The following is a 14871-nucleotide window of genomic DNA, read 5'->3' as shown; positions in this document are numbered from 1 at the left end:
GTGTACTGGTTCTTATGTGTGGAAGCGCTCTGTCAGAGATGTAACGAAGCATTTGTAGGCAATGTGAGGCAAGTGAGGCTGAGGATAGTGAATCACAACATGCCATGCCATATGGGCCAAGCCTTTACAGTGTAGTGTAGGTTAAGAGTAGAAGATAGGTGACAACATGAGTGTGTATGTATAAAACACTGTAACCTCACCGGAGCAGTGTCACATGTGTGCTGTCAGTACTCAGTGGAAGAGGCGTGTCATGAGCTATCCTAGGGAATGTCAGGAGACTGACGGCGTATGCCATGGATACCACCGATGTGACCTGCAAACCTGCCCACAGTGTGTCTGCGCCTGTGTGCGCCAGTAAGCCCGAGTAAGCATGTGTGCGTGCGTGTTAGCCCGTGTGCGCGTGTGGAGTGTGGAAGAACGAGTAAGCTAGTATACGAATGGCGAAGCCCGTGTAATGTCGTGTATGTGTTTGTAAGCATGTATACATGTGTACTACACACATCACACACATACTGCACACACAGACACACATGCTGCCAATACTACACACATCAATGAAATGGCACATGGATGGAGAATACATCATCAGAAGTAACAGTGCTGTAAACTATGCTACAGTGATGGTCATAGCTGCAATGCATCATGCCTGCTGATATACACCTGGAAGTAACACACTGTGTGTTAACAGCATGCTAACATCAATACAGTGGAATAAAGCCACCGTGTGCAGCAGCACCAGGTTAGTCAGATCCTGCATCAATGTTACACATCACAGGTGGTGGCACAGGTGACATCATATGCACAGAGTGTGGTGTTAACATTTCCAGAGCTGTCATTGAGCCTTCCAATGTACACGTAGGTGTGTGTGTGTGTGTGAGGGACAACGATTATTGCATGGCCCCATGGTGGTGCAATGGGTGTGTGTATGTGATAGCCGTAGCTGTTTGTGGTAAGTGTGTGTGTGTCTGCATATACACAGGTACAGCATGTGTCAGCCATATATAGGAGGTTGTGGGACAGTCACAGACCTACCTGCCAGGCTGTAGAGATCCCCATTACTGGCCATGGACACTCCCCCATGCATCCAACACAACCCAGTCCTGCACCTGTCAATGTCTACACATACAGTCCTGGGATCTGTACCACAACCTGTGGATAAACGTGAGTCTGTAATGTTAACCTGAGGTGCATAAAATTGTCTGTTACTACAGACGGATATGAGCCATACTCACACTTCAATGTAATAACCACTGCTGACTCTTGCCGAGATCTGCATACGACCAGTCAAAGGTGCTGCACTAACATTGTTTCCAATGCCCGTGTAATACCCAGCAACACAATAACCGGTCACTACACATGTATAACCCACGACCACTACAGCACACAGTATATGCACTAGCACAGAGCCATAGCAGATGTACATACATCCAAGGTGCTCACGTACAGATAATGCAGCACATTCAAGAGTGATAATCCCAACATACATATCTATATACAATATACATTATATATATATATATATATATATATATATATATATATATATATATATATATATATATATATATATAGTTATATACATACATATATATATATATATATATATATATATATATATATATATATATATATATATATATATATATATATATATATATATATATATATATGTAGATAGATACATACACACACACACACACACACACACACACACACACACACACACACACACACACACACACACACACACACACACACACACACACACACACACACACACACATGTGGCAGGGTTGGGAGCAGAACACAAACGTAAGCACTGTACCACACGACAGCATTACGCAGTTACAAAATGCGCTACCGTGATCAGTGGATCACATGATTCACACAGGCACATGTCTAGCCTGCAGACAGCAGCATCAAAGGCAAAGACGCCGCACGGATGTTATGGAGAGTGAATACTGTAAAAGCAATGTACTGTTGTCATGCAGCTGGAAACACACACACACACACACACACACACACACACACACACACACACACACACACACACTTGGCAGGGCTGGGAGTCGAACATACACCTAACTACCCTAACACACTACAGCATGATGTATTTACAGAACGTACTACCGGGATTACTAAGCACAGCAGTCCCAGAGGCAGACATCTAGGTGCATGTTATCATCTGCAAAGGCAAAGATGTCGGTAGGAAACTGCTATGGTGTGAGGTGTCTAAAAGCAAGAGTGAGTCCCCAGGCGGACGGGAGCATGCACGCAAACACACACACACACACACACACACACACACACACACACACACACACACTTGGCAGGGCTGGGAGTCGAACATACACCTAACTACCCTAACACACTACAGCATGACGCATTTACAGAATGCGCTACCGAGATTACTAAGCACAGCAGTCCCAGAGACAGACATCTAGGTGCGTGTCATCATCCACAAAGGCAAAGACATCAGTAGGAAACTGCTGTGGTGTGAGGCGTCTAAAAGCAAGAGTGAGTCCCCAGGCGGACGGGAGCATGCACACAAACACACACACACACACACACAGACACACACACTTGGCAGGGCTGGGAGTCAAACATACACCTAACTACCCTAACACACTACAGCATGACGCATTTACAGAACGCGCTACCGAGATTACTAAGCACAGCAGTCCCAGAGGCAGACATCCAGGTGCATGTCATCATCTGCAAAGGCAAGGACGTCAGTAGGAAACTGCTGTGGTGTGTGGCATCTAAAAGCAAGACTGAGTCCCCAGGTGGACGGGAGCATGCGTGCAAACACACACACACACACACACACACACACACACACACACACACACACACACACACACACACACACACTTGGCAGGGCTGGGAGTCAAACAGACACCTAACTACCCTAACACACTACAGCATGACACATTTACAGAATGCGCTACTGAAATTACTAAGCACAGCAATCCCAGAAGCAGACATCCAGGTGCGTGTCATCATCTGCAAAGGCAAAGACGTTGGTAGGAAACTGCTGTGGTGTGAGCCATCTAAAACCAAGACTGAGTCCCCAGGCGGACGGGAGCATGCGCGGATACACACAAACACACACACACACACACACACACACACACACACACACACACACACACACACTTGGCAGCTGGGAGTCGAACATACACCTAACTACCCTAACACACTACAGCATGACGCATTTACAGAATGTGCTACTGAAATTACTAAGCACAGCAATCCCAGAAGCAGACATCTAGGTGCGTGTCATCATCTGCAAAGGCAAAAACGTCGGTAGGAAACTGCTGTGGTGTGAGCCATCTAAAACCAAGACTGAGTCCCCAGACGGACGGGAGCATGTGTGCAAACACACACACACACACACACACACACACACACACACACACACACACACACACACACACACACTCTTGGCAGGGCTGGGAGTCAAACATACACCTAACTACCCTAACACACTACAGCATGATGCATTTACAGAACGCGCTACCGAGATTACTAAACACAGCCATCCCAGAGGCATACTTTTAGGCATGTGTCATCATCCGCACTGACAAGGACGCCAACAATGATTGTATACAGCATGATCAGTCTGAAAGCATACAGACATATTACTGTCCCATGGTACACGTAGACAAACACACGGCAGTGGTGTGATCGTGGCAACGTAAGATGTACGGTGCACCACGACAACATGACATAGTCACGGGATGCCCCACAGACAGTACACCCTTCAAGATAGTCGACCAGTGTGTACTCAGTAGGCATCCATCGTGACGTTGAAAATGGACATCTGTTGCCTGGATGACCACCATGGCTATACAGGATGTCAACAGCCATGCACAGAGGGACATCACCGACACAAGGTGTCACTGGGCATGGCCACACGCTTAGTAATACACGTCCGTTCGGACTGTACTGTGTGTCGATCTACACAACGGCATACTGGGCATGCTCACACACTTAGCAGTTGCAAAGGGCCGTTTTGTATGCAGATGGAGTCTCAACTCACAAGGGCTCATTTGGGACTGTCATGTGTGTCCATCTACACAACAGCGTACTGGGCATGCTCACACACTTAGCAGTTGTAAAGGGCCATCTTGCATGCAGACGGAGTCTCAACTCACAAGGGCTCACTTGGAACTGTCATGTGTGTCCATCTACACAACAGCGTACTGGGCATGCTCATACACTTAGCAGTTGCAAAGGGCCGTCTTGCATGCGGACGGAGTCTCAAGTCACAAGGGCTCAGTTGGGACTGTCATGTGTATCCATGTACACAACAGCATACTGGGCATGCTCACACAACAGTTGCAAAGGGCTGTCTTGCATGCAGACGGTGTCTAGACATGGAAAGGCACAGTAAGGCATAACTGTCCCCATGCACAGAGCAGTCACACACATGCAGTGACCAGTACACACTCAGCTGCCATCACAGCTGTCACAGGTGCAGATACCAGACGTACACACCGCAGTCTACACTGTAGCCCCTGAGACATCACCATGTAGTTGCTGCAGCAGTACACAGCCATACATTACCACAACACCGTGTGACACATGACCAGTGGACTGTACAGAGGTCTGCAGCAACGGTGCAGGGTACACATGTACTGACAGGGTTCCAACAGGTGTTATGCATTGCAAGTATACCACTATACATGACCAGGTCAGCTCAAGACATACCAGGGGCCCCGGGTCTTACACAGCTGTGACAGATGAGTGTTGCTGTACACCAACGAACACACATGTTTGGATATGTCAAACATGTGATTGTAGTGGATGTGTGCATGGACCACACACAACACATATGTACATAGCTAAGCCTTTGCTGTCCCCCATGCAGAACAGTGGCCTAAGCAATCATATGCACGCAAATGGAAGGTGGGTCCATGTCTGTTGAATGCTCACAGTACAGGAGGTAGCAATGTTGACGGAGGACACATTCCCCTGTAGTAGTCACCCATGACACCCATGATATCATACCACAGTCCATGTGTCATGTATGTCAACACACATGTCCACCAATAGCAATACATACAAACATGGCTACAGGAGACACATGTAGAACCAACGCACATGTACAATCTGTACTGTGCATGCAGCAACCATGCATGTGCAGTGGCCGATGTTCGTAACACAGCTGTGCCCAACTACAACATGCAGTCGCAAAGCAGCCCCATCATTGATACCTGTATATGGTGACATACAGACAGTACAGTTGGTTGTACATCATGTATGGAGGGATCTGTGTACATAAAGTGGTGATCCACCTGTGTAGATGTATGTCTGCTGGGGATGGCTCACAGGTGTGTCACATGCCACCCTACCATGCCATGTGCAAACAGTACGCTATGTCACTGTTACTTGATGGTGATGACTTAACGCATACACAGCGGTCAGGTGTAACCAACTGTATGTCACGTGACACCTGTATCACTGACATCCTCCCATGTGCACATAGCCACACATTTGCCAGACATAGCATTGGTACACATACTGCAGACAGTACTGCTGCATGTCTATCAAACGGATCATCATATGGCAGGTGTATCATTCCCAGCACTGCCATGTGTGTCCGCTTGTGTGACCACACATGCCACATATGGTGGGGACTACGTCCCAGATGTAACACATCCCTGTGCACTGTTGTAGAGATCTGTACATAATGCAGTGTGGAAAGCATGAGGTCGGCAAGTGTGGTGCACCACACACGTCGGCTATCCGTACACACATATCTGGTCACCACAGTGTGTGTGTGTGTATGTATGTATGGCTGTCTGGTGCTTGGTGTGAGGGTGTATGCTACCATACTGTGGAAACAGGATCACTAACCCCTCATGGTGATGCAGTCTACTACCCTGTTGATGCCATCAGTCCCAGCCATACTGGCTACCTGTGCATGTCCCTTCTCTGTGCCATGTTGTGTGGGTGCAAAGTACTGCGAGGGTGATGACCACATAGGCAAGGGTCCACACATGAACACTATGGGGTGTGTTATAGTGCTGTAGACCCCGTGAATGTGGCCATGTACCTGTACTGTGACAGGGTATTACTGCTACACAGTGTGGCCTTATGCTATCAGGTGGCCTCTAACGTCATCATTGGCCTGACCGCTGTGTACAACCCCTGCACCATGTCAACATATCTGTAATGTTTCCCATTATGTATGTCACATCTCTGTCCACTGTAGCCTGTTCAACTGACCACATGCTTCAGGTGCAGTATATGTGCAGACATCTGTGGCATGTTCGGACATCTGTGTCATGTTCGACTGTCCAACAGTCAGGTTGAGGGTACGTTTAGCATGCTGATATTGCCATACATGCCAGTGAGTACTCCACAGTTACACATGGGGGACTGCAAACACTGCTACCTGTAGGCACATGCCAGTACACCACAGGAGGGATCGAGGGCATTACCAACATGGTGTTACTGTTGTAACTGAGACACATACTGTGAACATATCACAATGCATGCTGCACCTGGACTACATGGTATGACTGGTGCATGTTGATAGTACACCACTGATGTCACATACACATCTCTCAGTATTCACACACATCCAATGCAACATACACATCCCTCAATATGCATACACAAGTAATGTTAGATACACCTCTTACATCTCAGTATTCACACACAACCAATACAACATACACATCCCGCAATATGTATACACAAATAATATTAGATACACCTCTCACTATTCTTTTCACCCTGTGCATCAGACCATATGAGCATATCCCTGTACCGATGGTGTGGATGACAGGGATGTGGCACAGGCTTCATCATATGCACAGGGTGAAACTGTTTGCCAGGGGCAAAGGCTGCACCAATGGATGACATCATGTGTGCGGGTAAGGGCCAGTGATTTGAATGGACATGTCTGTTCCGTATGCACGTGGGTGTTGTGGAGCCCTACAGTTGTGTTTGCTGTGTGCGTGTATGTGTGCTCACTGTGACCGGACACGGCCATGTGTCCTGTGCCTGCCAGGGGTTGCACGGGCACTACCAGGCAGAGGTACAGAATGGCTACTGTCCGACGACACATGGCCACTGGAACCATGTCCCCATTAGGAACGTCCAGGGCCACGTCCATGTGGCCTGATGTGACCTGGTGTGGACATCGCAGCATCAGCTGCACTGCTGCTGCTACCGCCACTATGGGAGTGGCCATGTGAAGTGGCACACTCATGTTGACCTGCACTAGGTGGTGTAGCTGGCCTACGTCCATGTGTCCTACGCCTCACCCCTACCAGATGTTCCAGCACAGACAGCTCATGCTCACGGATTGCCATCCCACGGTCGAGGATTCTGACCATGTCACCCAATCGCCTGTCCAGAACATCAGCAAGCTGCTGTTGAGCACCTGCCAACGCCTGGATGTTGTTGTTTAGGGTACTGATAGCAGCCTTCTGCAGCCTCTGCCCTTCTCTGTTCTGCCATTTGGCATGTGTCTGTGCCGCCATTACAGTCTGGAACATGCGTCTGGTGATCCCAGCTGCTGCACTATGTCCTGCAGGTGCATGTCTGCCAAAGGTCCTCCTACGAGCACACCAGCCACATGCCTGTTTGGCACATCTGCAGTCAGTACACTGCCACCATGGTGTGGAGACACACCTTCTGTAGCCACCACACGTTCCTGCTCAACGCTAACAAACGCTGACTGTCCTTCCTCTATGGCCACTGTAGATGCGGTATGTGCTGGCAGCTGAACTGTGTGCGGGGAATAGGGGGACATAGCTGGGATGGCAACCGTTGGCACAGATTCCGCCCCTGACATCCCTGCCTGTACCTCGTGCATATGTTCATCACTGCTAGCATCTGTGGGGACACTATCAGATGGACCGCAGGAGGGTAACGCACCTATATCACCTGCGAATGCAAATAAATACTCTACATTACAATAGACACACACACACTGACACACACACACACACTGACACACACACACACACACACACACACACACACACACACACACACTGACACACACACACACACACTGACACACTGACACACACACTGACACACCATGCATGTGAGATGACAGATGGCATGCAGCATGCTTGTGATACAGCTGACAGCATGCAGCTCAGACATCAATAGTGTTTGTAAGCATACCCCCTGGAATGCACACTACAGCAGGAAGGTGTCATATCATTATCCATGCAATTCACATGATCATGGTAGTATGCATGTATCCCCGTGATACACCATGTGGACCAGAACAGGATAACAGTACACATGGCTGACGTGACCTTGACATGTAATCTGCTGACATGTTCATTAACATGCATGCATGCCTGACACAATGGTGTCATGACACATGTACAGCATCGTACTGAGTATCACATTACGGTGTTGTCCATATGCCCTACAGATAGAATGCATGTTGAACAAATGTGCATGGGCATGGTAGGGGACTGGGCCATCTACATTGCTGTACAGTGTGATGTACAGACACTGTGCCATTGCATGGCATCATGAGGTGTCTATATTGCTAAACAGTGCATGTTATGTACACATTGCATATCCAGAACTGCATGCATACCCATGACATACCTGTGGATTGTGACCTACGATGCTGAGGTGTATACACACCCAACCATGCTGTGTCATGTGACAGGTAACTGGAGGACATACAGATGACACCCCTGCACAATGACTACAGAGTGTTAGCTGCCTGGCAGCCATGTCCACACATAGCAGACCGGTCACATCACCATTTCACACATGACATTGATGTACCACACACACATGGTGCACAGCTAACAGTGATGTCCTACAGCAGGGGGGCAAAGTACAGTTTCTGTGGCCTGGTGTCACTGTCAGTGGAATCTGTGAAGGTGACTACCATCATGCTATGACACAGACATCATGTTCAACACATCTTATGAGGTACATGTCACTGACACCTCCACTAGCTGTGCACAGGCATTTATGATGTGCAGCGTACCACATCACCTGTACAATCGGTCTAGTATGGCTGTACTTGGACCATGTGTGGACAAAGTGGGACAGGGTGTATCCACATCCTGTATTCTGTGTGGCTACGTGTCTCTGGCCATCCCCCATGGCCATGTGTGCACATGTGTTGGTCATGTATGTGATGGCCGTCTATCACACATGTCTGCGTTGTCCCATATGACATACACCCATAGATGTTGGTTATGTCACCATCCAAAGGGCTATGCAGACAACAGGTGTATGTGTGGTATGTGGGGTATGGGTTATGGGGAATTGTGACAATATTGCAACCAAAATGCTACGTGTCTCAGACATGTCGGATGGAACATCACAATGTGTGAAACCATTGCAGGGGCATATAACACAATGGTGACGCCTGTGGTCTGCCCATATCACTGCTCACTGTGCGGTACTGGTTTGTGTACCACACATTTTGTTCCACTGTATAGTACATATGCCTCCATTGTAGAACACCTCCACCATTGTATGCACAGCTGGACACACATGTAGCAATGACAAATACTGTAGTTTCATGTCTGTGTATCATTTCAGTTGTATATATTGCACATGGGTGGCCTGTGTGGATGATGGGTGATGCGACCTGTATATCCATGTATTAACTGGCCACATGGCAAATAGATCTATGCTGTGACATGCCTGATACTGATGATAGACTCAACTGCAATGGACTCTTGTCTGTGCGGCACACCAGAGGTACCTGTATAGGGTGACACAGCAGTATGAACATTATCCATGACTGTATGACAGCCACAGGGTGCACAGTGCAGGTTAACACATTTGCCTGTACAATAGCATATAGTCAGCACATGTGTGCATACCATACCTCTCAACCTCTTAGAACAATAAATGTGGACAAAGCCTACTATGATGGGGGACATATAGGGACAACTGTGACATATTGCTCTTACTAACCTGGATATTTGATAGACCAATAGGTTTGCATGCACATGAGTCTGCAACGGAATGTGCAGTCATAAACACAACTGTATGTCATCATTTAATGACTCCATTCCTCAGCTATTTGCCAGAAAGGGACAGATATTAAGGGGAACACACCGACAATATTAGGCAGACATCTGGACATCCTGCAAATACCCATACAGTTCAGAGGTATGGTGCATACACAGGGTAGCATAAAGCATGTGTTTCCACATACCTTGCATATGTTGTTACATTACATGATGTACACTGACACATGCACGTACGTGGGATATACTGGCCATATGTTCAGTACTGACTTACCAGGCAACTCCAGGCTCATTGGTTGGGAGACACCCACCTTCACGATGGCAGCTACTGTTTGTGGGGGCTGTTCCGAGGGTGTTCCCAGACTGGCCAGTAGCTCCTCTGTGTGTGTGAGTGGAGGCTGGGTTGGTGGCCTACCACCCATACCACCTTGTTCTCTGGTGATTGCAGTGGCACGCTGTTTTGCATGACGTATGAGGTCCGTGCAGTGTCTGCGCACCTGCTTGTAGGTGCGGTTGTGACCACTCACTTCATTGACCCTCCTGCGAAGATCCTGCCACAGGTCATCTCGCTGCTGTGCATGCTGTGGCATGTGGCTAAATAACACCTCGTAGTTCTCATGGAGGTACAGTATTATGACATCATTCTCCTGTCGGCTATATGCTGGTAGGCGTGTACGCGACATTATCTGTAAGACATGATGAAGGTGACAGGTCACATTTACAGACATGTACAGTGATACTGCTGCACATACATTCTAGTACATTCGCACAGTTATCTTTGCAAATCAACATGACGCTAACACGACTGGCATGTATGTGTCCAACACATGTAACACCCAGTATGCATTGGATATCATCCCCATATATGTGTGTCACCTCATTAGTGTTCCTACTGCATGTGACGTCAGTCTCCATGTGGACATGTCTGTTTTCATGCACTGGTGTTCTTACCTATCTACCCATGCCTGATGTATCCACGGTAATGCTGTTGACCTAGATGCTGTGGATAGTTAACATATCAACACAGACACAGCCTTACTGGACTTGGGCAGTGACAATGCACCAAGTATGCATGGAAACCTGTACATGCATCTGTTTTTACATAGACATCTACACTGCACAGCTGTTCAACATCCTGCCACGGATCACCTGTGTTGCACATGTGATAAACATGGGACAATGGCTGGTTGGACATCATTCGCAGGTAAGGTTATCAGCTATAGCATGTACGGGCTGGGTTTCCTAGCTGTATCCGACACCCATTACGCCACCACGAGGGGCATCAGTGACACATTACTGATCCAGATAGATGATACTACATCTACCATACAGCCATCACAACATGTATGGCAGAGATGATATGTGCAGCTATGTGGACAGGGCTGCATGGTATGGTGGGAGTATGTCACAGGTATGGCATAGGAATCTGTCCAGCATGTGGCCATCCTAGTCGTAGGACGGTGGTTGTCCATGACGTATGTCTTTCAGATCAGGCTATGGACATGTAGCATGTCTAACAGCATAGTGTGGCATATGTCTGTATGCAAGGTGGATAGCATGCTGCATACTGGAGGTGAGTATTGTGGAGGCTGGTATCGGCCATCCATGCATGGGCCCTACCCCTGGAGGGTGATGTGTATTCCAATATTGGTCACACGGGTGTTGTGTATGCCTGTCCAATGATCTCCGTGCTCATGGATACCACCCTGTCATGTCATGGGTACCTCGGATGACTACCTAAAGGGCCAGGGAGATGTCTCCAGCTCAGGGAGGTGTACTACACTACACCATCCCTAACACAGTGTCCATACTGTTGACCACAGCCTAGGTGTTTCCTAAGGGGTATGGGGGTATTCCCCTAGTGGTGTCATTGCTGATATCATCCACCAGAATGTGCACATATGTCACACACATCACACACACAGCCCATTCTGTATGTTGTTCACAACACTGTGACAAAAATTGCCCATAAGTCATGGCCATTCACATCATCACATACATAGATGGCTGACATTTGTCTGTGTGTTATGGGCTACAATGCGGGTGGGGTACAACACATTAACCCTGGTTTACTGTAGCCAACACCGTGTGATATGCACATGTCACTGTAGCACCTTTGGTAGTTGTGAGTCTGTCAACAGGCCACTAGTAGAACACTCCTATGACATACACAGGCATCTGTAGCCAAACATCCGTACTCTCTTGTACATCTGTACTGCTAACATCTACATTGATAATGGTTCATGGACCTGCAGACCATACCCGGCAGTGTTCTGATGTGGTGCCACCAATCATGACTGTTGTCAACACTTGTGGGTTGATAGTATACAACACCCTATCTGTAATGTGTGGGCATGCTCAGCACTTGTTCAGAGCTTCTTGGCACGTTATGAGCTACTGCTTAGTTTAGCACCTATTTCACACCAGTCCTCACAGGTACACTGTCTGTCCATACATGTCCAGCTTGATAACTGTGCAACAGCTGTCGTACACACATCACTCACATACCTCATGAGACATGGTGGTTTCTACGGCCTGTCCACCTGCCACGTACCACTTATATACAGGCATGTCCAACTGGCACATACCAGTGCTATTGTCTGTCACTATGATGACTATGTTGTACATGTGGCAATAGAGCTATTCTCATGTCCACAGTCAATGCACACCTCCCAGCATACAACAGTACAGCCTGTGGGGATGCACATATGCAGCCCTGCTGGGGGTTATACTGTCACCAACCCTGACTGCACCTGACAGTCATGTGAAGTTGTGCAATATTGGCAATGCACCCCACACATCACATGGTCCCACATGATCCCCATCACAGGCCACACATATGGAGTCACCTTGTACAGTACCCCTCCATACTCTGTGTGGGCACAGATGACAGCCCACATCGCCAAACACAACCACATCAACCTATAGCCCACAGACACGTGTGCCCATCACATACAGCCAATAGGGTGTCATAACATACACAACACACCTGTCTTAGGTGACTGTCGGCAGTCACACTGCTGTTCCACTCAGCAGGCTACACAAGGCGATAGTCACTTACATCCTGCTGTCCAGTAACTGGTTCTGCAACATAACCTATGCACACATGCCACAAGTCAGCAGGTACAATGTGACTCCCCTTCCATGTTTGTGTGACAGACCTTGTCACTCAGGGCACAGACTACGGGTGCAGGGACATGCAATAGCCCACCAATGTTGTCGCCCTGATGGTGTGGTCCACACCCTGGAAAACATTTTGCGGTCATCCGGACGTGTTACCACTGTACTACGAACGACTGTGTCACTCCCAACAGTTGTCCATGCTTCTGCTGTCATTCCACAAGCATCTAGTATACGTCCACTTTGACAGACCTGGCCAAACAACATGATGCTGTGGCACAGTTGACCTGCACCTGTCAGCCCTGCGAGTACAGATCACATGTTGGACTCTTGCTGCTTTTATACTGCCTGTCTTGCACAGTGCCCAGTAACAGTCACCACCAGAATGGGAACTGGCTAGCAAAGCATGTGGTCATGTCACACAATGCTTGACATCATCCTCTGTGATGCACACAGGCAAGGCACACCTGATACTGCACCACTGCAATATCTCTGCAGTGACTGGGACCTGCCTCATGGCTCTGCAGAGTGCACCTGCAATGACTGGGTATAGACAAACCGTACCTCTCAGGCACGTACCTGGACTGGCACACGCACAGCTGAGGTGTCCCCATATTCCACTATGTTGTACACACATCCCGGCTGGTTACTTCGCACAATACATCACATGTGCTCCACGTTCATATAACTGTGTCCGGAACTACTGCTGCTACTAATGTGAGTCTGACAGTAACCCACACCTAACTGTGATAGCCACACATGTACTGACACATTAGGCGTACACTGTGCATGAGTCAAAACCTCCGCTCAGCTGGTTCGACCCATACACCACCTCCAAGACCAACAGTATCCTTGACATGGACACTACCAACATGTGACTGCTGTTCCACACCTGCGGTTATCCCCTCATTGGTGGAATCCGAACATCTGCTACCCACCCTTGTTAGCCACATACCAGCACCACACACTTCACGGCATACACAGTAGATGAGTACTACAACACCAACTACAGATGTCGTATGACAGCGGTAGTTGTTGTCGTGACACACGTGCAGGTGGACAATGCAAATGCAAATGCTGAGACATACCCCATACCTGACTGGCACACAGCGACAGTAACACTCCTCACAGGTGGCACCACACTGCATGACTGGGACTATTGCCCTACACACCTCACTGGTCTGTTATGCACGGCTATAGGGCACATCATCATGGACATCATTCATTGAGTCTTTGTTGTGCTTCAGTCCTTTGATCCCAGCTGGGTTGGTCTTGTTGGGGCCACAGCATGCCTCCTACACCTGTTGAACACCTTTCCTACAGTCACCAGTGTTGTTGATGATGACACGGGTGTCCACACAGCCTGCATTGTCCTCTCGCTGCCATTCAGCACCGTTCTCCATTCTGGTATTGACTACATACACATCCACCTGCACATGACAACATATGTCTCCGGATGTTATGTAATGTGGCTAATGGACAGGATACGCACACTGAGGGTGGTATACCATATCACATACTGCAATCCAGTTACACTTGGCTTACCACAGTCCTCAGTCATGGGGCCCTCATGTTCGGTATATGCTTTCCTGAGGTACAGGCTACCACTGAGGGGACTTCCCTGCCTAGCTTTACAGACCACTGCATACCCAGCACCGTTGTTGCTCTACCAGCTGATACAGACCCCATCCATACGGGTGTCACTGTGACAGATACCGATATGAATATCATGGCCTCTACCTGCATGACACTTGGTGTG

Source organism: Protopterus annectens, chromosome 11.part0, assembly GCF_019279795.1.
Source record: "Protopterus annectens isolate FY-2018-M chromosome 11.part0, PAN1.0, whole genome shotgun sequence".
NCBI lineage: Eukaryota > Metazoa > Chordata > Ceratodontiformes > Protopteridae > Protopterus > Protopterus annectens.
The sequence above is the reverse complement of the archived record's forward strand: the minus strand, read 5'-3'. Positions refer to the sequence as shown.